General features: G+C 39.1%; 1 long non-coding RNA gene across 2 annotated transcripts in view; it reads right to left on the bottom strand.

Annotated features, from left to right (window-relative positions):
- Positions 1-1,957: 1,957 nt before the first annotated feature.
- LOC112608258 overlaps positions 1,958-27,245 on the bottom strand; it is an 87,914-nt gene continuing 62,626 nt past the window's right edge. For both annotated transcript variants that reach the window (XR_003115967.1, XR_003115966.1), the window contains exons 2-4: positions 5,665-5,815; positions 2,669-2,763; positions 1,958-2,327 (exon numbers count right to left, since the gene is read on the bottom strand). This is a non-coding gene — a long non-coding RNA (uncharacterized LOC112608258). The remainder of the gene's footprint in view (positions 2,328-2,668; positions 2,764-5,664; positions 5,816-27,245) is intronic.

Raw genomic sequence — 27,245 nt, 5'->3', positions numbered from 1 at the left:
AATTACAGCTTCTCAGGCCAGCCCAAGAGGAAGGGAGTGAAAAGCCAATCTCCAACCCTAGATGTTACAATTTTATAAAACAAATTTGGAGTGCTTACAAGACACCAAATCTCCAAACTGCACCCCCACCCCAATTCCAATTCAGTGATGACTATTTTCTGTTATTGTTCTAACTGTTTCCAGAATGGACCCTGTGAAAGACTTTTTGAACATCAGCCTAGCTGCCACCATCAGTTCTTGTTCACATACCTACTAACTTCTTCAAAAAAATCCAATAAAATAATTCTTTCTTAATGAAACCCAGCCATTTTTCTTTTAAAAATGTTATTTCGGGCCGGGCGCGGTGGCTCAAGCCTGTAATCCCAGCACTTTGGGAGGCCGAGACGGGCGGATCACGAGGTCAGGAGATCGAGACCATCCTGGCGAACACGGTGAAACCCCGTCTCTACTAAAAAAAAAAAAATACAAAAAAAAAACTAGCCGGGCGAGGTGGTGGGCGCCTGTAGTCCCAGCTACTCCGGAGGCTGAGGCAGGAGAATGGCGTGAACCCGGGAGGCGGAGCTTGCAGTGAGCTGAGATCCGGCCACTGCACTCCAGCCTGGGCGACAGAGCAAGACTCCGTCTCAAAAAAAAAAAAATGTTATTTCATTGTCTAAATATATGGTGGTTCCTCTCTCTTTTTAAGATCTTGATAGCTGGACTTTATGGAAGTTAGACACCTACAGGTTTATGATTCACTGGGCTCCTATAGTTTCACATATGCCTTTTTCAGGGAACTATCTGGACTTCAGAATCTTCTTCAATATTCTTCTCTGTAAAGACCAACACAAATATCATGTTATACTGAACCTAAGACACCAGTGGTTGTAAGATGCACCACTATTATGTACCAGTAAGACAGAATAAAATGCTGCCAATTAAACTCTATTCCAAATGTCTTCACAAGTAGAGTATCCAACTCCTCTGAGTCACTTTTCAACTCAGAAATGGCACCTTTGTTCCCATTTTTTGTATGATATTGGTATCCATGTCATCAAGAGCATTGAGAATGCAACACTTATTTACAAAACACTCTAATATTATCTTTGAATCTTCTTCCAAGCACTAACACTTGATCTAGAAGCATTGATGTTTACTTTTTTAAAAATCTAACCAGCAGACGACAACAGTAGATTTACTTTTTTTCCAGTAAATCAGGATTTACTTTTTCTTAGTTTGTTGACTGAAACTTTGAGGGGTTGAAGTTGACCAGTTATGCCATTGTGACTAACAACAAAATTTATACTGCATGGGCAATGATGTGACATCTCAATGCCACCAGGCCAACAGATGTCTGGGATGTTAAAATGTAAAATATGATTGTATTAGATTTGACAAAATACAATAACTCCTTTTGCATATCTGCCTTCTTGTCTTAGGTGATACCCTTACCTGATAATCTGAGCACTGCTTTCCTAGCTGACTGGGACAACCTTTATTAGTTCCTTTTCACTTTAGCTGAGCATCTTCTCAAATGCTCTACTGGGTTGTCCTTATTTCCATTTTATGTACAACCTACTCTACTTTGATAATATTCCTAATTCTTTCATTTCAGCTAGTTTCCATTTTATGGTCATCAACTAGTAGAAAACAAAACAAAAATGAAAAGGTCAACCAAGATTTTGCATCTCAAAAGAAGACACACTTCATCTCTCACTGTTTTAAAGAAGAGCTATACAGCTTTACGGTAAAGAGGCAGCTCTTAGCCAAGGCTGTGGAAAAAAAAAATAATTTGTGGAGATACTTAAAATGTAGACTGCAGTGGGATAACATAAGACCCACTCACTCTGACTCTTGGAATGAAGGATGAGGCTTTCAAAGAAGCAGGCATTTATATCTTTCAAAAAGTTCCACAGATTAATGTGACATGTCATCTAAGTTGCAAACCCTCAGGAAGAGAAAGAAATCAGGCATTTTCCAGTTCATCTAGGGACAGCTCTATTGGCACATACAAACATAAATTTGAAATTAAGAGGGCTTAAGTCTAAGTGGGCTGCAAAAAACAATCCACATGGACGGACCATGCTTGTATTCAAACCATGATATTCACACCATCCTGTATTCAATGTGATTCAGTTAAGGGCTGTGATGGACGCTATGACGACCAGACATGGGAATGGGTAGGGAATGGGTATGGTGAGAGCATAGGCAGAAAACAAAGGATGAGATTTCCTTTTATCGACATCCCAACATCCCAACTGATGCCTGGTCTGAAGAAACAGAGAAAGTGATCTTTTCCTCCGTTCTCCAGCCATAGCTTTCCAGGTCCATTTCAGGGGCAAGATGACCTACAGATAATTAAGAAACAGTTTCACGAATTGGGGATATCCTATAGCTTTAGAGTGGAGAGTGCCACTAATGAGGGCTTACACTTGGAAAAAATTCAAATCCCTGCACCCAAGGGCTCAGAAGGCAGGTTATGGCTATGGCAGAGCTCTGACGTCCTCTCCTGATCATCTCCATTTTTGGCAAAAGTTCTTCTGAATTTTAGATAGATATTAAGATCCCCCATGTTGCCTGGGTAAAGCAGATAATTGGTGATTCTACTGTTAGCTCTATTGCCTTTTAATTGTGCCACGGAATTCAGAATGCAGTACCGACTCCAAATCCCAGATCACCTCTTGCTCACCTATAGATCCAGGGACCTCTTGTTTGTGACCATGGAAGAGTATAAGAGTGATTGTCTCCTGTAAACTTCTTTTCCTTCTGAGCCTAAAGTAGACGCTGGAAGCAAGAACACCAAAAGCACAAATCATTGCAAATTGGTGCTGATGGTTCAAATATTTATGCTGTCCTTTTATTTTGGACAAACACTATGTGCCAGGCCCTTTATATACAGTCTCATCTATTCCTCACCACAACCTATGTAGACATCATTGTTCACCCCCATTTTACAAAGAGAAAACAGACTCAAGTTAAGCAACACCCCCAAGGTTACAAAACAAGTAAGTGCTGAATCCAGGAATTAATCTGAGATCTGATTCCAAAGTCAAAGGTCTCTCATATGTTGGATGTATTTGAAAGGCAGTGAGGAAAAAATACATATTGATCGATGGATAGCAGGATAAGTAGATGGACAGATATCATAACATAAATATAATAGAGGGCATATTATAGAAGCTATGCGGTCATTACACGGGTGTTCAATGAATGAGTCTTTAAACTGTTTGTATGTTTGAAAAAAATTGAAATAAGTTAGGGGTAAAGAAGAAAATTGTGAGGAATTCAGAGACATTGCCAATTAAACATTCTTGTAAGCATCTGTCTCATGTTTCACTAACTATGTGTTTTAGAATTTTAAGTTAATTTAGTTTGAAAAATATGTGTTAAGGCTTTATTATGTAATAGGCACCAAAATACCTGCCAGCCTAGGATGCTACATTCATTGTAGGTGCTGGGGCTGCACAAGATGGAGCTCTTCTGGGGTTTACAAATTAGCGGCTGACACTATCGTGACCAAAAACCTGCAATACAAAGGTGACTTGATAAAGGGCTATCATGGATGCGTGAGGTGCTGAAGGAGCATGAGGATGGATAAGATAATAATAGCTGAGAGGTTTGGAAAACTGTCAGGGAACAGACAAAATTGAAATTGCACCTTAGAAACTGGGGAAGATGTCAAAAGGACAGGAAGAGGAGCAGTATCTGAAGTAGGGGCTTTGGAGCAAAGGCACAGAGGTGGGACAGGGCCTGTGAAGAATGCACAGGAAAAGAAGAGACTGTTGGAAAAGAAGGAAGGAAGTGCTGGGCATTACCCACCAAAATGTGGAACCAACTTTCACAAAGGAAATGTTTGACAATTATTAGAATTCTCTCAGATTTCACTTTGTTGAGTCTTCGTTTACTTATCAGTAAAGTGGGAATAATATCTGGTCTCACAGATACTATTTAAAGGATTAAATGAGGAAAAATGGTAGAAGTTCCTAGAAGAGTGCCAGCCACATATCAGCACTTACTAAGCAATGCAGACTGAGCTACACCCACGAGCCTGGGGCTGCACATAAACTAACTACACAGCAATAGTCAAGATTTGTATTAGGCTGTAAGACAAATCTTGATTGGGAATTGTTACAATTCTCCTAAATCCCAGAAAGGAGGAGCTAAATAGTTTTGTCAGGTATGACTGATTTTTTTTAAATTAACTTATTGATTGAATGACTGGTTTTACTTTGGGTTCAGGACTCAATCAACAAATTCAATTGTACAAGAAGTGAAACTTTATTTTTCTGTAACCACTTATCTATTTTGAACCTATCTTCAGTGTTAGAACCTAATTTCCCTCAATTCTGCACCCCCACTCTTTTCACTGGTTTCCAGGGGTCTTACACTGTACCAGAGCAATGGGTGGAGATAGCATCACACATCTCTTTGTGATGCTATCTCAGCACCAGCCTTGGCTGATATGACTTTATTCCTGGTGGGTTTTCACCACTGAGCTGTTCCCCAGCATGAGACTCCTTCAGACATGGCACATTTTCTCTCAACTGTTGCCAAGCCCCTTGTTGGCACAGGAAACTTTACTGCACTGCTTTCAGGCCACAGGGGCACCAGGAAGCTCTGTGGGTCCTTCATTACTATTCCGGTGGGACTTTTGGGCACAGAAGACTCATTCTAACACTTGTGAGCTGTGCTGGGGTACACTCAGTTCTTTGAGGCTGGCTCCGACCATCTGTCCCCTGGATACCACTCAGCCATTTCTGTTGTGGATTTTGCAGTCTTCTTGAGCTCTGCTTGGAGGTGATGACAACCCCAATCCATCTTCAGTTCTGTTGTCCACAACCCTCTCCTCTGGGGAGCAGGGTGTAGAGTCTTTTTCTCAGAGGAGAAGGGAGCCACCAGCATCTAACAGCTGTCTCTGCTTCCTCTTCCCCCTCCACCTTCCCTTCCCTCCTCCCCACCAGCATCTAACAGTTCCCTTTCCTCCCCTAGCTCTAACACTGTCCTCACAGCACACCTGAAAAACTTCAGGTCCTACAAGGGGTGGGAAGCCTTACATCAGTTCAGCTTAGTGTCTCTATGCCAAGTGCCCTCAGGGTCTTGACTTTGGAAAATCAAAAGGCTTTTTTTCTTGCTCTCTGGTGAAACTTCTTCCTGATAGAACAAATGATATCTAAATGGGTTTGGGGGAGGCGGCAGAGGCAACAGGAGCTGCCAGAAGAGGAAAATCAGTTAATATATTTAAAATATTCTGCCAGTGTTCTCCTCATCCCTTTCAATTGACTTCATCCTTTGAACAAGGTGGGACATTTTTCCTGCTAGTTCTTATGTCTCAGAATTTCATTTCCAGGTGACCTGCTGCAGACTGAGCTAGAGTGGCACTAGGTGACCCTAATACTTACAGAAGATGAATCACACTTCTTGAAAGCTGCCTTACCCTTAGAGTTATGGCTGACTCCCTGGAGGTTTCTTCAAGAAATTCAGCCGATGGCTCCCCAAGTTGCTAATCACCAAAGTGCATGATACTTTAGAAATAACACTTGATTTCTAGTATTTGTATGGCTGGTGTGCCTACTGTACAGTCTTTGAAAAATTATAACACAAGATCCTTTAGTTGGGGCTATGTGCTTCACAAGTTTCATGTGCTAGTAATCACAACAGGGAATTAAGTATTGCTCATACTGCCACCTGTTCATGCACAGCTTCTTTCTGGCCTTGCTGGTAAGATTTCTGCTCCTCCTCATCCTTTAAGGCGTGTCTTTAGCTTGATGCTGGAGTAATTTCTTTCGTTTCAGTTACCCTTTCTGGGTATGATAGTCTTCTATATCAAGCTTGGAGCCTGAAAGAGAAGTAACTTGTCAGTTTAAAAAAAAAAAAAAGATAAAAGTCAAAGATCAGGATGTTTGAGAAAAAAAAAATATTAACTTGGTTCTTTTCTTCACTAATTACCCCAAACAAGACCCCGAAGAGTTTCATTTCTAAAACATAACTCTCTATATTAAGAAGACTCCCAGTTCAGGTTGATAAATACCCATAGGGTCTATCTCTCACTATGAACCTGCACAGGTAAGGGGCAGAAAACTCTCTCTCCATTAAGCACTAAGAAACTTTCCTTGTCAGAATTAAAGTCCTCTTTGGTGGCCAAGGATTTATCAGCAACCTTGTTCATAATGATCATCTTATGAATGGTGACAGAGAAAAATAAATCACTTCCTCTTGCTAATAAATTGCTCCAATTGCTTCAAAATGGCAGACTTTCTGCTGAAATGAACCTTCCCTGGGCCAATAATAATATTCCTAGAGAAAAACTGGGGAAGTGAGGGGTTGAAGTGGGGTGGGGCCTATATTTCCAGCATCTGAAGGGAAACAGCAACACATGGCTTCATCACCTTACCTATATTCTTCAACAGCCCCTAGAAGAGATGCTGACCTCAGATAAGCTGAGGTTCACCTTCACCCATCCAAAGAGTTACATCTTAATTATTCAGTGGAACTTTTATTATTTAGTAAACAAGAATATAAGTGCCCAATATTTGGTGTTTTATCAATTACAGCCTTTGTCTTAATTCTGTACAAAATACACAGAAATTTCTCTCCCAACAACATCCTCCCTCAAAATAAGCATATGCTTAAAAAAAAATCACCTAAGCAGACTTTTTCCAAGAAGCACATATAGTCCTTTTTATTCAAGGTAACATGCAGACCTGTTAAACTTTTTTTAAAATTTTTTAAAATTTGAAGTCTTCTCTGAAGACTTCAATAAAGGGAGGTCATATGCCTCACCCAGTCTGCCTGACTTAAAGCAGCGTGAGGCAAGAATCATCCACGTGCAGAGTTAAACAATGAAATTTTCCAAGTATATACACGCTGTGAGAATCAATAACCTCTTCTCAAACGAGCAAATTGGTTTCAAGTATTCGGTTCACTGGTTACATCCAATAGCCACAATAAGAGGCCACCTCCCGAGTGAAAGGGAAGGTGAAGATGAATTCTTGAAAAATGCGTTCTCATCAGAATTCCTGTGCTTCTTACTGCATGGATGGTATTTGTAAAACTCTTCGGAAAGAACAGTGAGTTTAATTTCAGGCAACCTTTTTTGTTGATTTTTTTTCACTAACTTTAATTTTCTTATGTGAACTGTGATACACAAAGGCAATCACTTTCAGTATAAAATTAAGAATGGCAAAAGTAATTTTATAAAAACTACTGTAGAAATAACATCATCCAATTAAATTTATAGAATATGCCCAAAAGAAAAATGTAAGAATATTCACATGAAGAAATATTAATCTAGTGCTCAGAAGACCAGAATATGTACTCCAGGGGCGTCAGGGGCAGGAACTAGGAAATAGAGATAAAAGTTGCTTTTTGAGACGTTTCTCGCCTTAACCCTGAATGCTTCATGCTCTCAAAGAATCCAGTTATGGAAACACAAATTACCTCATCCTCAGTTTCACTTAAAATACAAAAAACAGGTTACACTTTCTTCTTTTTTTATTATTTTTCTTTGAGACGGAGTTTTGCTCTTGTCACCCAGGCTGGAGTGCAATGGCACGATCTCAGCTCACTGCAACCTCCGCCTCCCAGGTTCAAGCGATTCTCCTGCCTCAGCCTCCTGAGTAGCTGGGACTACAGGCACCCACCACCACGCCCAGCTAATTTTTGTATTTTTTTTAAGTAGAGGTGGGGTTTCCCCACATTGGCCAGGCTGGTGTCGAACTCCTGACCTCAAGTGATCTGCCCACCTTGGCTCCCCAAAGTGCTGGGATTACAGGCATGAGCCACCGCGCCTGGCCACAGGTTACATTTTCAAGTGTTATTAAGTTGTTTATACAAATTTAAAGTCATAAGCATGACTTCAGGATCTGTGCTTTTTATGTCAAGTGCTCCTCTTTGTTGGAATTTTAACAATAAAGTTTTTTTCAGAGTGCTGTGCAGTATCTCATTTCATGAAAATAATTCATGGCATAATTTGATGTTTTCTGGCTTAGATTTCTCTTTGCAGCCAGGCTATCCTTTCTAAAATAAAACTGATATTCTCTAGAAAGGTTTGCCTGAAGCGATTGCCATTTCTACTGAGCTATGTTCTGGGAATATTTGTCAGAAAATCTGGTCATTGAAAGCAGAATTGTCTGTGTCCTTCGTTCCCAAGCAAATAACCTGTGTTTTCTCTTTTCTCCCTTCCTTCCCTCTCATTCCCTGAGGGCATCCACCCTTCTCTCCAGCAATCCCTGTGTGTCATCACCTCCTCAAACTGCCTTTCCTCCCATGCTCTCAGAAGGCTTCTGTTCCAATCCTTCTACCCTTGGAATCTCCTTTTCTTTTCTTCCTCTTGACATGGAATGTTAATATAGAAATTCTTGCAAAAATATGGCTACATTTATAGTCTAGATAAAAGAAAAATCTTCCACCTAACTTGTGCTTTCTTTCTTTAAATTTTTTTTGGGGGAGGTTGTTTCCTAAGTTCTGGGATACATGTGCAGGGTGTGCAGGTTTTTTACATAGGTAAACATTTGCCATAGTGGTTTGCTGCATCCATGAACCTATCACCTAGGTATTAAACCCAGCATGCAGTAGCTATTTTTCCTGATGCACTCCCTCCTGCTGCCATGCCACAGTAGGCCCTGGTGTATGTTGTTCCCCTCTCTGTCTCCATGTGTTCTCATTATTCAGCTCTCACTTATAAGGGAGAAAACGTGGCGTTTCGTTTTCTGTTCCTGAGTTAGTTTGCTGAGGATGATGGCTCCCAACTCCATCCACGTCCCTGCAAAGGACATGATCTCATTCCTTTTTACGGCTCCATAGTATTCCATGGTGTATATGTACCATGTTTTCTTTATCCAGTCTATCATTGATGGGCATTTGGGTTGGTTAATGGGATCACTGATGGGCAACTGGGTTGATTCCATGTCTTTGCTACTGTGAATAGTGCTGCAGTGTACACACATGTGCATATATCTTTATAACAGAATGATTTATATTCCTTTGAGTATATACCAGGTAATGGGATTGTTGGGTCAAATGGTGTTTCTGGTTCTAGATCTTTGAGGAATTGCCACACTGCCTTCCACAGTAGTTGAACTAATTTACATTCCCACCAACAGTGTAAAAGCATTCCTATTTCCCTGCAACCTCGCCCGCATCTGTTGTTTCTTGACTTTTAATAATCGTCATTCTGACTGGAACGAGATTGTATCCCACTGTGGTTTTGATTTGCATTTCTCTAATGATCAGTGTTGTTGAGCTTTTTTCATATGTTTGTTGGTGGCAGAAAAGTCTTCTTTTGAGTAGTGTCTGTTCATGTCCTTTGCCCACTTTTTAATGCAGTTGTTTTTTTCTGGTAAATTTGTTTAAGTTTCTTGTAGACTCTGGATATTATCCATTTGTCAGATGGACAGATTGCAAAAATTTTCTCCCATTCTGTAGGATGTCTGTTCACTCTGATGATAGTTTCTTTTGCTGTGCAGAAGCTGTTTAGTTTAATTAGGTCCCATTTGTCAAATACTTGCTTTTGGTGCAATTGCTTTTGGCGTTTTTGTCATAAAATCTTTGCCAGTGCCTATGTCCTGAGTGGTATTGCCTTGGCTTTCTTCTAGGGTTTTTGTAGTTTTAAGTTTTACATTTAAGTCTTTAATCCATCTTGAATTAATTTTTGTATAAGGTGTAAGGAAGGGGTCCAGTTTCAATTTTCTGCAGATTGCTAGCCAGTTCTCCCAGCACCATTTGTTAAATAGGGAACTCTTTCCCCATTTCTTGTTTTTGTCAGGTTTGTCAAAAATCAGATGGTCGTAGATGTGTGGTCTTACTTCTGAGATCTCTATCTTGTTCCATTGGTGTATGTGTCTGTTTTTGTACTAGTACCATGCTGTTTTGGTTACTGTAACCTGTAGTATAGTTTGAAGTTGGGTGGCATAATGCCAGCTTTGTTCTGTTTCCTTAAGATTGTCTTGGCTATAGAGCCTCTTTTTTGGTTCTGTATAAATTTTAAAATAGTTTTTTTCTAATTCTGTGGAGAATGTCAATGATGGTTTAATGGGAATAGCATTGATTCTGTAAATTACTTTGGACAGTATTTTCTACTTAAGCACACGTACTTTCAAAGGGACATATATGGAAGAAAAGGAAAAGGGACCTATCCTAGCCAGCATATCACAGGGCTCATGAGCAGCTTCTTCCTTTGAATGGTCTCTGGGCTCTCCTCCATTCCCATCACTCTGGCCCACCCCACACTCACTACTAGAATTGCAGACATCAGAACATGGCTTGATGATATCTTTCATCCATGAAGCTCTGGAAATTGCTAGGAATTGGAATTCTCTTTCCTTTCATAGCCTCCAAATCCTTCTCAAAGGTCATAGGACTTAGTAAATGTTAGGGCTTAAAACTACTATTTTAGGGACACCTCATCCATTCAACAGGCCTTTATGGACTGACCTAGAACTACTACTAACACTAATTTATTTTATTTACTGATAACCTTATACCCCTATTTGTTAAAAGAATTTTAGCATTATTAATAGCATTGTTGATGACAAGCCTAGCACCTAAGAAAAACTATGAGTTAGAACCAACTGAATTATACACCTAATCTTTGATAAAGAGTATAAAAGTTGAAGGCTCCTCCTTGTCTGTTTGCTTGCTTTTCACATTTTTTACCTTTCTGCATATTTATTTATTCAACAAATATTTGATAATCCCCTGCTACACATTCTATTAGGTGCGATGACTAAAACAACAGGCTAAAGCAGAGAGCTCCTGCCCTTGTGGAGCTTACAGTCTAGTAGAATAGACAGACAACCAAATACTGGGGGAAGGGGGAGTACAACTGCTACAATAACAAATGATGAAAAGGATGGGTACACAGTGCTATACTAGGAATAATCAGTCTAGTCAGAGAGGCCAAGGAAAGCTGAGTAAAGGTGGCAGAAAAGAATGTTCCAGGAGGAACAACATGTGCAAAAGCCCCATAGCAAAGGCAGCTTGGCAAGGCAAGGGCCTGAGGAGAAGTTGATGTTGGCTGGGTGCGGTGGCTCACGCACATAATCTCAGCACTTCGGGAGGCTGAGGTAAGCGGATTGCTTGAGCCTAAGAGTCCAAGGCTAGCCTGGGCAAGATAGTGAGACTCCATCTCTCCCCAAAAAAAAAAAAAAAAAAAATTACCCAAGCATGGTGGCATATGCCTGTGGTCCCAGCTACTCAGGAAATTAAGGAGGAAAAATTGCTTGATTCTGGGAAGTCAAGGCTGCAGTGAGCCATGATCGCACCACTGCGCTCCAGCCTGGGCAACAGAGAGACCGTCTAAAAAGAAAAAAAGAAGCTGATAATCAGGAACATATATAAGCAGCGGAGTGGGGCACACGATGAGTCTGCACAGGCTGAACTTTATGGGGCTTTATGAGGAAGACTGAAGGAAGCCTGAAATTACCTGAAAAACTTGACAGGATCAGTTAGGAACTTTAGATCAACTCTATAGTCATGGTGTGGCGAACCATTGGTGGCAAGAGCAGCTGTCCACCATCTACATCTGAAAGGCCACTGCTGGAGTTCTCATGAGAAATAAGGGTCACTTAGACTAGAGTGGATGGAGAGAGACTCAAGATAATGGTAGATAGGAAAGCTCACAGGATCTGGCGGTGGGTTGGATAAGAGGGCTGAAGCTCAGGAAGCATGGCTAAATGATGCTTAGGTTTCTGACAGATCCTAGTTTAATTATTTGGTCCTTTGCTCTGTCATTGGCTGTTGCCTATGGTTTTTAAGCATGAATTATTTTTTCTTCATGTTCCTACTTTATCTTGAAGGGAAAATTCTCCATTGCTTCAAACCTAACAATGCAAGGAGTCCCTCAGCATTATTCCATCAATTTTCCCCAAATAAGTTTCCCAAACAACTTCTGTTTCTAATTTTTTAAGTAAGTTTGATCTCTCCCCCGTATATATTATTTCTGTCTAGTGTAATTTCCTTCGTTGAAATGGGAAATCTGTAAGTGTGATATAGCGGTGAAAGATTTTTTGCTACAAATCATTGAAATCAACTTGAACCAACTTCGACACTAAAGAGAATTTATTACAAGAATATGAGAGTGTCTCATGCAATCAAATGCAAAAATGCAAGCAAAACATAGGAGTAGGATGGAATCCCTCAGATTCTCTCTCCATATTATCTGTTCTTCTCTGTAAGGTGGCTTCAGTCTCATCTTGGAAGGCCAGCTTTCTCCACACTTCAATCCACAAGACGGCCCCGTGATAGCTCCTGTGTTTATATGCTCTGATTTTAACCACAAGGACTGACCTTGTGGTTTGTTTGTCCTCAGTGTCTCAAGGATGGAAATGTAGCCTAGCTATGGGTCAGGTGTTCAACCCTCATCATTTAACACTGGCTGGGGGGTGACTGGATACAAGAGTTCAAGGAAGAACTAGCCAACACCAATTCTGAGTTTTCAGAGAAGGGAGAATTGTTATAAACTTGGCAGACACCCCACATGGAGAAGGAGGGAAACAATAGCTCCTTTGCTTCAGTGAACATGTATTAAGCACCAACCATGCTCCACGGCCAGGCTAGGCTTGTGGATATAAAAACAAGTACAAAAATTTCTACTTTCAAGGAACGTAACATGCAGCACTGACTGCGAACATACCTGTAAAGCAAGGCTCATTCTTACCCCCTCATTGTCAGTGTGGGGAAGAGGGAATTAAAAGGAATACAGAGCATAAGGGTAGCCAACGAAGTTACGAGAAAGCAGTCCAAATCAAGTACCAATAATAAGCAAAAGTAAAGAAGTGGGACCCACAAGAACTGCTGGAAGTTTGGGCAGCTGAGCTGACAAGAGTACAGTGTCTGTGTAGATGATGTGGTAAGAAATGAGGCTGAAAATTCATACAGGAGCCTTCGCTGAGGATTTATAAGTAAGGGGGAGGGATGAGTGAAGAACAAAGGGAATAGAAACACACAGGCCACGCAATAGAAAGATTCTCTTCCAGACTTGTGGCTTGATTACCAGGTAGTTAACCTGCAGGCTGTACATTTCCAATTTTCCCCAATGCGTGACATGCCTGTCGCTTTGCAGATTTAGTTGTGTTTAATCTTTCCTTTTCAAACAAAGCCGAAACAAGCTACATAGTTAATGTAGTGACTTTGACCTACAAAAAAGAAAAGTTCATACTATTTCCTTCAGCTTCCTTATCCAGTACGATTTCCCCTCCATCCTTTATCCTCTCAAGCTCTTTGTTTCCTTTTATGATAAGCTTACATTCAGATTAGCTACCTCTCTAGAAAGCTTTCGTCTCCTTTTCAACTTCTTTTATTTCTGGCCTCACCAGATTTTATTTTTGCATTTTCAGCACTCACTAAATCTCTATTCATTTCTCTGAGCATTGCGTCCATTTGAAATGCCTATAGCATTTTAAATCAATAGTATTATTTTTCACTTTTCCATTGCTCTCTCAATATGATCTCAAACTGCAGAACAGGAGATACTAAGCCAATTTTAATTGAATAAGTAATTTAAGCACCATTCTTAAAAAACCAAAAATGCTTTTAGAATTCACTCCTCTGTTACAAAGAGTATTTCCCCATAGGTATGAAAATTGGTTCTTAGAGAGCAAAAATATCTTAGATATCACAGTGGGTTTGTAATCCTCCAATCCTTAACCCTGTCCAACTGCATAAAGAGATATATACCATACCTGTTGTGTAAAATTTCATGGGAAGAGGAGGCAATTTTTTTTAAGTCTTAAAAGTCTCCTTAGTGGGGCAATAATAAAAAGAAATAGAAAATGTAGAAGAAAACAGGTTTAGTTCTAACTTACACTTACATAGTGTATAAATTTACAAAAGTTAAATGCAATCTTTAATTTGATCTCTACAAAAACCGAGGTGAATTGGCTACTTATTAACATCTTTCCCAACATGTAGATTGATACCAGAAAGGTAACTTCCTAGTTGTGTGACTTTGATGGGAAATTCCCCTCCATCTATGATAGCATAAAATACACATTTCTTTAAAGCAGGGATTCTCAACTTCAGAACTACTGATATCTCAGGCATGATAATTCTCTGTTGGATGCATCTCTTGCACTGTAGGATGTTCAGTACATCCCTAGCCTCTACAAAGTAGATGCCAGTAGGAACTTCCTATCACCAACTGATGGGACAACCAAAAATGTCTCCAGACATTGCCAAATGTTTCCCAGGTAGTGGGGTGGAAGAAATCACTCCTGATTTACAACCACTGATTTACAGCCTACTTAAAAGAAAGATTACTGTTTTTAAATTCATAGGCAGTTTCATAATAGTTGAAAGTTACTGAACATTCACTATATATCAGGCACTTTATATGAATTGGCTCAATAATCCTCCCAACAACCCTGTGGGGCAGATACTTGTATCATGCCCATTTATGAATAAGAAAACCTAGGCCATAAGCATTGTAGTTAGTAAGTGGCAAAGCTGGGATATATGGGTACTTGTGTTATCACAAAGAAGTGCTTGAACTATTGATTCAAATATAACTATTTTCATTTATACAAAATTATCTGTATCATAATTATGATTATGATGCTGACTTTTAATTTAAACCCAGGTCTGAGCAATGAACCACCATGCTACACTATCGGTTTCAGAACTAACATGTCCTCAGCTATTCTCCTCAATTCTACAGTATTTCTCCTCTGTTATCCCATTTTACATGCAAATATCAATTTCTGGTAGGTGCTGCTTTTTAGTCTACTCATTCATTTACTCAATATACTTAAAATGAAATAATCTTAAAAACATATATAATAGATAAACAAATATGTTAATACATTTTTAAACTTATAACTATATGCTCAGTATAATTTCATTGTTGTAGAAGATTACATATACCGTAGTCACACACCCACAAATACATGCAGAAAAAAGGCTGAAAATGTACATACCAACATCACAGGATTTATCTATAGGAAGTAGGATGATGAACATTTCTAATTTTTACCTTTTTGTTTACCCATATTTTCAACCTTTGCTACAACAAATAAGCTTTTGAAATTATAAAAATAATTTTTAAAAGATTTGATGAGTTAGGTGAATAAGGATAGAATTTTGGGGGGTAGCAAAAAATATTTTGTTACATAAGTTCCCTAAATTTGAATTGCTTACACACTAACAGGAGTACCATGTCCACAGATAACTAGAATCTACACCAGTGGTTCTTTGTTTTCTAATTTTCTACTGAGACTAAATCATACCCTTTTCCAAATTTTCAAGAATAATTAAATTTAGGGACAACATTTAAAGCTTTGTCCTTGTACATTTTCTTTAAATCTTAGATATCTCCCTCTACTTGTTTCCAGCAAGACTACAAAAAGGCAAAATGAATAACTGAATTAGAAGCAAATAAGTATTTTGGAAAAACTTGGACATCTAAGTAGACACTTAATTTGTGGGACTGGTAGTCGTACAATCATATTATTTTCTTTTTGGATGATTGAATTAAAAATAAGTAGTTCATGACTTCCGTTCATGACTTCCAAATACAGTGACAGCAAAACAAGGTCGAACTAGATTGAGTTCAAGGGTAGGCGCTGCACCTGATTTTTTTCTTTATAACTCCCATCAATTGGCATGCTGTGGAAGCACATCATGTTGTTAATGGATTTAATGAATGAATACAATGAAGAAAGTGTTATAATGTCTTAAGAGGAACAAGTAAAACAACTGACATGAGAATTGAGAGGAGAGATGCCAGGCTGAGTTGTGGGGACAGAGACTGGCTAGTTGTTCACCAAACAATGTCTTCTTTCTCACCTGGAAATGCAGTTAGACAACATTCCCAGCATGCCTTGCATTTAGGTGTGGAAATGTGATCTGTTTACATCCATAGGAATGTAGGCAGATGTCAGGAAACCACTTCTCAATCTGGCCCATAAAACGTACCAGCTGAAGAAAGAGGACCATGAGCACCTGGTGGAAGGTAGAGTCATGGAATGGAAGAAGCCGGAGTCCAAGAAACTCTGCCAGAATAAAAACTGCCCAACTGGGAACACCTATATTGGACTTCAGACACAAGAAAATAGGTATGTTACACCTCTGGAATTTTGGAACTATTTGTTACATCAGTTGGCTACCCTGACTAATACATTTGGTTTAACCTGAAACCACAAATGCTCAGAACCAACCCTGGAAATGGAAGCTTTTTCCGTTAAGCGGATTCATAAAATCTCTAACTGATGCTGCCATCAATCTATTTTGCCTCTGGAGACAACAGTACCACTGTTATTAGGATAAAGGCAGGTGTGTGAATAAAGCACTTAAGGTCACAGCTGAACTAAGATATATGGAATAAGAAAATTCCCTTGAACCAAAAGTACTTAAAGAGGCCTGTCTTCATTTTCATGTACCTTTAAATACTACAAAGGGTTTGCTTGTTTTCATCATTGGCAGAAGATAAGCATTAGCAAGAAACATTGCCAGAAATACAGCAAGAACAAAAATGCATCTGTGAAAAAATATGGAGAGGGGTTGCCCAACAGACCCAGGGTATCATTCCAGCCCATCTATGCCATCCCATTTCCAATTAACATTTACTGAGTACACCCATGTGAGTCAATGTGCTTGTTATTGGAGATATAAAGATGAAAGAGGCAGCCCCTGCACTCAGGAAACATCACGTGCAGGAGACGAGCATGTGCACAACCAACTCTATAGTGTGAAAATATTTCCAGGCTATTCAAATAGGCATAGCGGGACACTGAAGAACAAGTGCTTAGCTCTACCTGGGATGATTTCACAGAGGCAAGTGGTTCTTAAGAGTCCCAAGTCTACCCTTGATAAAATAGCAACTTCTTTGCCTTTTCTCCCATTATACATAAAATAACAGGTTTGGTTGAACACTAGCTGATTATCCAGAGAAGAAGGTGCAATAAAAAAAAATATATATGGAGGCTCCCTTATTATCAAGAATTTGAGTACATGCCACCTATTTATCTGTATTTGCTAGTGAACATCTGTTAATGCTATATAAATGCTAGAAAAAATAAAGAACTTACACCTTATTAAATTTACAATAAACATAAATTTACTGTGTTTCTCCCTGTAGTCAACAAATATCTTGAGGGAGACACTTTGAGACTATGCAAATCTCTTCGTTCCTCTAACCTTGGCCCACTGTGTCTAGCATTCATCCGTGGATCCATCTGCAACAATTACCACTGTGGAGGTTTCCTAGTGGCAGTTTTCTCTCATTCTTTCCACATTTATTAATTTAAATTCTATGCAAAAAAAAAAGAGCTGCCAGTTCTCCATACACAGTCAATCTTTATTCTCATGGATTACATATTTGAGAATTCACCTGCTTGCTAAAATTTATTTGGAACCCGAAAATCAATACTCATGTCATTTTCTTGGTCATTCACAGACGTGTGCAGAACAGCAAAAACTTTGAGAACTCAATGTGCATGTTCCCAGCTTAAATCAAACAAGGTGATACTCTGCCCTTCCTGTTTCAGCTCTCATCCTGTAAACAAGTGCCCTTTTTGCAGTCTATTAAGTGCCATATTTTTCATATTTTTGTGCCTTTTGTTGGTCATTTTGCTGTTTAAAATGCCCTCAAGCATAATGCTGATGTGCTGCCTAGTATTCCTAAGTACAAGAAGGCTATGACAGGCCTGCCAGGGAAAATAACATCCATTAGAGAAGCTTCACTCAGGCATGAGTTACGGCACTGCTGGTGGTGAGTTCGATGTTAATGAATCGACAAAAAATATTAAATAAGGTGTTTTTAAACAGAAACACACATGAAACAAGATTATGTATTGATTAGTTGGCAATAGCTCACAGAAACCTAAACCTATATTTCCCCAAAGAGCAATGGGTCAGTATTTGCTAATTCAGTGTTCATAGTGACTTTATAAAACACAATTACCATGAATAATGAGAATCGACTCTATCTACTCAACCAATTATTTATTGGTGTCACTATGAACTCATGGTTCATATTTATATTATTTTATGGACTACAATCCAGTACTATCATTATGTATTTTTTGGCTTAAATTTTTCCATCTTTGGCCATTTGGATAGCAACTTTATAGTGGAAAAGTCTAGTGGTGATCATTTCCACCAGGTGATCAGCACCAATATCACCAATAACAATACATTCTGGCATCATGAAGGCCATGATTTGATGCACCTAGAAGGATGAGGCACCATTTCTGTGGTACTCTTGACAGGGATGCATAATCTCAGTTCATTCATGAGAAGATTCCAAATGGCCCAAACTGAGGGATGTGCAGCAAAATAACAGATCAGTACTGTTCCAGGTGTCAGAATCATGAAAGACAAAGAAAGGTGGAGAAGCTGTTGCAGATGACAGGAGACCAGAGAGAAATAACAATCAAATGTAACGTGGAATCCTGAGTGGAATGTTGGAAACAACAACAACAAAGAGACATGAATGGGAACCTTCAAAGTGAAGTTCAACTGTAATCTTTAGTTTATGGTACTGTACTAATGTTAATTTCCTTGTTGTGATAATTATACTATGGCATGTAAGATGTTAACAATGGAGTGGCACAAGGACATATGGAAACTCTCTGTACTGTTTCTGCGATTTTTTTTGAAAGTCTAAAAGTAGTTCAGAATTTTAACCATTGGGTCATCTTGCACACCCCTGGTTGCAGAATTTGTGGAAGGCAGCAGGGAGGAGGTGGGTGAGAAATTCAGTTTCGGAGACCATTACTTTAGTGAAGTGTTCCATCTTCCAGATAGTTTCTCTAAATCCAAAAAGAAATGTGAGGAATAGTACAGTAAATAAATGCCTTCTATTTTAAGATATTACAGAAGGCTTACTTGTTTCTAGGCAGGAAACTTCACTTCTAGATGGTGACCTTAGGCAAGCCATCATTTCAGTTTCCTCATCCATAAAATGAAGGGACTGAAAGGAATAATCTTATATCTCAGATTCCTTAGAACATAAATTCTTATGATTCTTAATTAAACTTGTTATTCAGCATTTGAAATCAGGTTCTGCAAGAATACTCTTTTGGATGGTTATTTATTCTGGTTTCTTAGTAAAAAGCAGCAGTATTGACATATTACAGAAAATCTAGTAAACAAATCATCATCGTTTGGGGAAATTCTGTGGCAGTGCTCCCTGAAGCTCATCTACAAGATAGATACAAATTACATACTCATAAACAATATAAACATACCTAAGAGATCAAGAATTATGCAGCTCTTTAAAATGCGTAAGTTGCTAGGCCCGGCGCGGTGGCTCACGCCTGTAATCCCAGCACTTTGGGAGACCGAGGCAGGCGGATCACGAGGTCAGGAGATCCAGACCATCCTGGCTAACACAGTGAAACCCTGTCTATACTAAAAATACAAAAAATTATCTGGGCGTGGCAGCGGGCGCCTGTAGTCCCAGCTACTCGGGAGGCTGACGCAATTAGAATGGCGTGAACCCGGGAGACGGAGCTTGCAGTGAGCTGAGGCGCCCCAGCTACTCAGGAGGCTGAGGCAAGAGAATGGCGTGAACCCGGGAGGCGGAGCCTGCAGCGAGCTGAGATGGCGCCACTGCACTCCAGCCTGGGCGATCAAGCGAGACTCCGTTTCAGAAAAAAGAAAAAAAACAAAAAAGTATAAGTTGCTAAAACATTACATGCAAAAGCAGATTATAAAAGTGCACATATGCACATATATAATGATCCCAGAAAAACATTTTCTCACAAATATTTTTAGTTGGGGGTGTGGTAGAACTTCAATAGTCTTGTTGATTGTTATTTTATGAGACATAAGTCACTGATATAAGAAAAATATATGCTATACACTGATAAAATGTAGCATTCAGAATAAACGATAAAATATCTATATATGTTAATCATCCTCATATCATAATGGAAATCATAATTTTGTCAGACATTGCTAAATCAGCTGAGAACTTTAACTTCTGCCTATTTCATAAGTGATTCCATTGGGGAAATACCAGGAGGGTAGGATGAGAATTAAATCAATGGATTTAACAGCCCTCAGTGTGTGATCACTTCACCAGGGTTTCAGAAGGAGGCAGGGGATGAGGAGATTGAATGTGAATCATTTGTGGGTTCATGAGACAATTTCTCTTAATCTTCCTTCTTTTTTCATGTGACAAATCCATCAGTTTAGTTGAACAGTAAAGAAGGAATGAGAAACAAGATTAAAGACAAGAATGGAGTTCAGTTTGTGGCGTTTCTCATGGGTAGTAATTCTCTGCCTCATTTAATACAGGCAAGAAAGGTACTCTGTTAAGAATTTTAAATTTAAATATTTTGAGCCACAATTAACACACATTAACTTATTTATTTAAAAGCTAATAACTCATTAGATTTAAAATAATCCTCTAATCACTAATAAATTCAATTTAAATATTAAGATCTATTATTAATAAAACAAATATGGTGACCAAATTAGCATAGGATAAACATCATGGACTCTTGTCATCCTTAATTAACTTGGTCAAATAATTTATTTCTCTGGGCCCTATTTCAGCATCTCTAGCATGGAAATAATGTAGGTTATATCACATTCGATTATAGTGAAGATTAATTAAATAAAATAATGTACATAAAATGCTTGGCATGGTATCTAATAAATGCCCCATATGTATAAACTATTAGTATAAAGTAACTTTTAAACAGATAAATTATGTAGGTATATGTGTACTTAATAAATGTGTGAAGAAGATGGAAAAGAAATATAGCAAAATATTGACAGTGGTTATGTATGGGCAGTAGGGTTATGGTACTTATGTTTTTATTTATTAGATTTCTTTATTTTGCCAAAATTCCTACAATAGATATTTCCTGTATAATGAAAAACTATATTGTTTTACAAACTAAGCAAACAAGAACTGTAAATCCACAAATACATTTATTTATATCTTTTTTTAATTTTCAGTGATCTATTATCTAATTATTTCTGACCCAGAGAAAAAGATAGATATTGACAGTTCATTTCCACTTTATCTTAATAGAAGTTGGGGTGGGTTTACCAGGCATCTTCATAGACAGAAATGCAGGATAATAAAAAATTAATTGGGGAAGGGTGAAGAGCAAAGGAAGATCTCCAGGAAGAGGCAGATCTAGAAAAAAATGAAGAGACAGGAAAATAACTAAGAAAGGGAGCATTGCCAAAATTCTCACAGACCAAAGAGAGGTTGCCAACAGAGCATCAGAAGAAAGAAAAGATCAGATTTTACTGTGGAATATTTTGTGCAAGAACCATCCATAGGAATTTTTAAAACTCTATTGGAGACTTTTGGACTCCAGCCCTACATGTATGGAGCTTGGAAGTTGCTACTCTACCTTAACATTAAGCTGAACAAACTAAAACATCAAAAATTATTCTTAAATTTGTAAAAGAAGTGAGATCACAATTGCCATAAATAAATCGAATACCTGGTAATACAGCTAACAAGGGAAGTGAACAATCTCTACAAGGAGAACTGCAAACCACGGCTTAAAGAAATCAGAGATGACACAAACAAATGAAAAAACATCTCATGCTCATGGATAGGAAGAATCAACATTGTTAAAATGGCCATACTGCCCAAAGTAATTTATAGATTCAATGCTATTCCCATTAAACTACCATTGACATTCTTCAGAGAACTAGAAAAACCTTTTTTTGTTTTGTTTTGTTTTTGAGACAGAGTCTCACTCTGTCACCCAGACTGGAGTGCGGTGGGACAATCTCGGCTCACTGCAACCTCCACCTTCTGGGTTCAAGTGATTCTTGTGCCACAGCCTTCCAAGTAGCTGGGATTACAGGTATGCACCATCATGCCCAGCAAACTTTTGTATATTTAGTAAAGATGGGGCTTCACTGTGTTGGCCAAGCTGGTCTCAAACTGGCCTCAAGGGATCTGCCCACCTTGGCCTCCCAAAGTGCTGGAATTACAGGTGTCAGCCAGCGCACCTGGCCCAAAACTGTTTTAAAATTCATATGGAACAAAAGAGGAGCTCAAATCGGCAAGGTAATTCTAAGGGGGAAAAAAAAAAAGCTGGAGGCATCACACTACTCAACTTCAAACTACACTACAGGGTTACAGTAACCAAAACAGCATAGTACTGGTACAAGAATAGACACATAGACCAATGGAACAAAATAGAGAACCCAGAAATAAGACTGCACACCCACAACTATCTGATCTTTGACAAACCTGTCAAAAACAAGCAATGGGGAAAGAATTCCCTATTCAATAAACGATGCTGGAAGAACTGGCTTAGCCATTAGCAGAAAATTGAAACTGGATCCTTTCCTTACACCATATAAAAAAATTAACTCAAGATGGATTAAAGATTTAAATGTAAAACCTAAAACTATAAAAACCCTGGAAGACAACCTAGGCAATACCATCCAGGACATGGGCACGAGCAAAGATTTCATTACAACACCAACAGCAATTGCAACAAAAACAAAAATTGACAAATGGAATCTAATTAAACTAAAGAGCTTCTGCACAGCAAATGAAACTATCAGTAGAGGAAACAGGCAACCTACAGAATGGGAAAAAATTTTTGCAAACTATGTGTTGGAGTGATCAGACCCAATACCAGGTCATGGGGGTAGCAAAGTCTGGCAGAGTCAAAGGATTGAGAAAAAGTTTGAGAAGTAAAGTGGGACCAGGGTGCCATCGTGATTGTGGAGGCTGTGAAGGCCCTGAGCTCTGGGAGCCCACGCTATTTATTAGTAATCCAACAAAGCAACAGGTGGTGAGAATGAGGGGGTCAAAAGGGCGTGTTGCATTAAGCACATGATTTACAGATGTGATGGTTTAGCATTTTGCTCTGCTACTTGAGATAATGGAGAGCAGGTTCTTTTAACTCAAGATACAATTGATCCCAGGAGAGCAAGGGGCAAGGAGCCAGCAAGTCTAGACACATTCCAGAGCCACAAGCCCTGGATTCTATCCAAGCCACAAGGGATTTTATGCCCTGGGCTTAGATTATGGTGAGTCACGGTAGCCTTCCATCCTTTAGCACAGAACTTGGTGTTCCAAAGGCCACAAGGCATTTTAGACCCTGGACCCTGGACATGTTCCCAGACTCTTTTACATTATGTCCAACATGCAAGCCCTGCCTCAGCTTCTCCCAACACTCACCTTTTCCCAACAACTATGCATCTGACAAAGGTCTAATATCCTGCATCTATAAGGAACTTAAACAAATTTACAAGAAAAAACAACCCCATTAAAAAGTAGGCAGAGAACATAAACAGACACTTTTCAAAAAGAAGACACACATACAGCAGCAAGCATATGAAAAGAAGCTCAACATCACTGATCATTAGAGAAATGCAAATCGAAACCACCATGAGATACTATCACACACAAATCAGAATGGCTATTATTAAAAAGTCCAAAAATAACAGATGCTGGTGAGGTTGTAGAGAAACAGGAATGCTTTTCCACAGTTGGTGGTAATGTAAATTAGTTCAACCATCGTGAAAGACAGAGTAGTGATTCCTCAAAGACCTAAAGACAGAAATATCATTTGACCCAGCAAACCCATCACTGGGTATATACCCAAAGGAATATAAATCATTCTATTATAAAGACATATGCATTTGTATGTTCACTGCATCACTATTCACAATAACAAAGAAATAGAATCAACCCAAATGCCCATTAATGACAGACTGGGTAAAGAAAATGTGGTACATATACATCATGGAATGCTATGCAGCCATAAAAAAAGAATGAAATCACGTCCTTTGCAGGGGACATGGATGGAGCTGGAGGTCATTATTCCTTAGCAAACTAACAGACGAACAGAAGACCAAGTATCACATGTTCTCACATATAAGTGGGAGCTGCACAATGAGAACACAGGGACATACAGAGGGAAACAACACATACTTGAGCCTATCAGAGGTGGTAATGGAGGAAAGAGGGGATCAGGAAAAATAACTAATGGATACTAGGTTCAATACCTGGGTGATGAAATAATCTGTTCAACAACCAACCATGACACATAGTTACCTATGGAATAAACCTGCACATCCTGCACATGTACCCAGAACTTAAAATAAAAGTTTAAAAACAAAATTATTTCCTTTGTGTTGATTTTAATAGCCTGAAGACTATAGACCTTGGTGATATCTTTTTGCAATGAATCTCTGAGAAGTTCTTTCAGCTTCTTGTATTTGAATATCTAAATCTCTAGTACAACAAGGAAAGTTTTCTTCAATTATTCCCTCAGATAAGTTTTCCAATTTTTTGCTTTTTCTTTCCCTTCATGAACACTAATTATTCTTAGGTTTGGCCATTTTGCATAATTCCATATTTTTTGGAAACTTTCTTCATTTCTTTTAATTTGTTTTGTTTATTTTTGTCTGATTGGTTTAATTCAAAACCCTTGTCCTCAAGCTCTGAAATTCTTTCTTCTACTTGGTGTAGTCTGTTGTTAAAACTTTCCACTGCATTTTGTAATTCTCCAAAGGTTCTCTAAATTTCCAGAAATTTTGATTGGCTTTTCTTTAAAATATCTATCTCTTTAGATAATTTTTTCATTCATATACTGAATTGTTTTTTAAATTTCTTTATGTTGGTTTTCACCTTTCTCTTGCATTTTCTTGAGTAACTTAACAATCAACCTTCTGATTGCTTTATCTGGTATTTCCAATATTACATATTGGAAAAAACTCATTTTAAATATAAAGATGCATGTAAATTAAAAGTAAATGGATGAAGAAAGATATAACATGCTAACACTAATCAAAAGAAAGTGAGATTGACTATATCAATTTCAGACACAGCAGACTTTAGAGCAAAGAAAGTTATTAGGGATAAAAAATGTATTACATAATGATAAAGGAGTAAATTCTCCAAAAAAACATAATAATCCTTATATGAATGTACCTAATAATAGAGTGTCAAAATATGTGAGGCAAAAACTGATAGAACTGTAAGGAGAAATAGATTAATCCACTATTGTAGTTAAAGACTTCAACACTCTTGTATCAGGAATGAACAGATCTAGCAGGCAGAAAATCAGTAAGGGTATAGCTGAACTCAACAACACCATCAATTAAATGGAAATAATGGTTATCTATGGAATACTTTATCCAGTACAGCAGAATGTACACTCCCGCCAATCATACATGGAAAATTCACCAAGATAGACCACAAAGGAAGAAAGGCTATTACAAGGGAGTAAAGACAGTCTTTCAATAAGTTATGCTATAATAACTGGACATCCACATGCAAAACAAAACAATACAAAACAAAACTAGAAACAGACCTTACTCCCATCAGAAAAAAATTAACATGAATAGGTTACAAACTTAAATGTAAAACACAAAACTATAAAATCTTTAGAAGATAACATAGGAGAAAATCTAGACAACATTGGTTTTTGAGATGAGTTTTTAGATACAACACCAAAGGCTGAACTATGAAGGAAATAATTAATAAGCTAGATTTCGTTAAAACTATAAATTGCTGCTCTATGAAGGACATTGTCAAGAAAATGAAATGGCAAGACACAGACTGGGAGAAAATATTTGAAAAGACATATGTGATAAAGAACTATTATCTGAAATATACAAAAAAACTCTTAAAACTCAACCATAAGAAAATAAACAACCTGACTAAAAAATTGTCTAGAGAGGTAGAGCAAGATCTCCAAATAGAAGCCTCTGCCAATTGACCTCCAAAGGAACACAAAATGTAACAACAATCTCCACAAAAAAAGCACCTTCATAAGAACAAAATCAGGTAAGCAATCACAGTACCTGGCTTGAACTTTATATCATTGAAAGAGGCACTGAAGAGGATAGGAAAGACAGTCTTGAACTGCCAATGCCACCCCTCCCACACCCCCTGGCAGCAGCCGCGTAGCACAAAAAGAGAGTATGTGTGTTGGGGGAGGAAGATTGTAGTAATTTAGGGAATTTACATTGGAATTCAGTGCTGCCCTGTTACAGTGGAAAGCAACACTGGGAAGAGCTCAGCTGATGCCCACAGAGGGAACATTTAGACCACCCCCAGCCAGGAAAATATTGTCCATCTCAGTGGTCAAAACTCAAGTTCCAGCAAGCCTCACCATCACAGGCTAAAGCGTTCTGGGGCCCTAAATAGAAGTGAAATGCAGTCTAGGCCACAAGAACAGCAACTCCTAGGCAAATCCTAATGCTGTGCTGGACTCAGAGCCACTGGACTTGGGAAGCATGTGACTAAATGCAATACCATCTGGGGCAGCCAAGAAAGTGTTTGTGTTATCTCTCCCTCAACCCTGCACAGTGCAGCTTGCAGCCTCTGAAAGAGACTCTTTCCTTCTGCTTGTGGAGAAGAGAAGGAAGAATAAAGAAGACTTTGTCTTACGGCTTGAATACCAGCTCAGCCACAATAGAATAGGGCACTGGCCAAAGTCCTGAGGCATCCATTCCAGGCCCTAGCTCTAAGATGACATTTCTAGACATACCCTGGGCCAGAAGGGAATCTGCTGCCTTGAAGGGAGGGACCCACTCCTGATAGGATTCATCACCTGCTGACCACAGAGCCCATGAGCCCTGAATAATCAGCAGCAGTAGCCAGGCAGTACCTGCCACGGGTCTTGTGTTTAACTCTAAGATGGACCAGTTGTGGTGGCTACAAGGAGCGCCACCTTCTGATTGAGAAAGGCAGAAGACAGAGTAAAGGGGACTTTGTCTTGTGGCCTAGGTACCAGCTTGGCCACAGAAGGGTAGAGCACCAAGCAGGATCTTAGGGTCCCTGAGGCTAAGGGACAGCCTTGGCCTTGGCTCTTGGACAGAATTTTGGACCTGCTCTGGGCCAAAGGGGAGCCCAATTTCCCTGAAGGAAGAGTCCCAAGAGTGGCAGCATTCACCACAAGCCAACTGAAGAGCTCTTGAGCCTTGAGTAAACATTGACAGTAGCCAGACAGTGCCTCCCATGTGTCTGGAGCAGTGGTGGCCATGGGGAGAGACTCCTCTGTTTGTGGAAAGGGGAGGTAAAACTGGGAAGGACTTTTTCTTGTTGCTTGGCTGACAGCTCAGCTGTAGTACAACAGAGCACCAGGTAGATTTCTAAGGTTTTTGACTCCAGGCCCTGCTCCCAGATGGCACCTCTGGACCTACCCAGGGCCAAGGGGAACCCATCACCCTGAAGCGAAGAACAAAAGTTTGGCTGACTTTGCCACCTGCTGATCGTAGAACACTAAGCTCTTGAGTGAACATAGGCAATAGCCATGTAGTGGTTACAGTGAGCCTTGGGTAAGACTAGTGCTGTGCTGGCTTCAGGTCTGCCTCAGTAC

The sequence above is a fragment of the Theropithecus gelada genome, chromosome 15 (assembly GCF_003255815.1).
Source record: "Theropithecus gelada isolate Dixy chromosome 15, Tgel_1.0, whole genome shotgun sequence".
Classification (NCBI taxonomy): Eukaryota; Metazoa; Chordata; class Mammalia; order Primates; family Cercopithecidae; genus Theropithecus; species Theropithecus gelada.
This window is presented reverse-complemented; position numbering and strand designations above follow the sequence as displayed.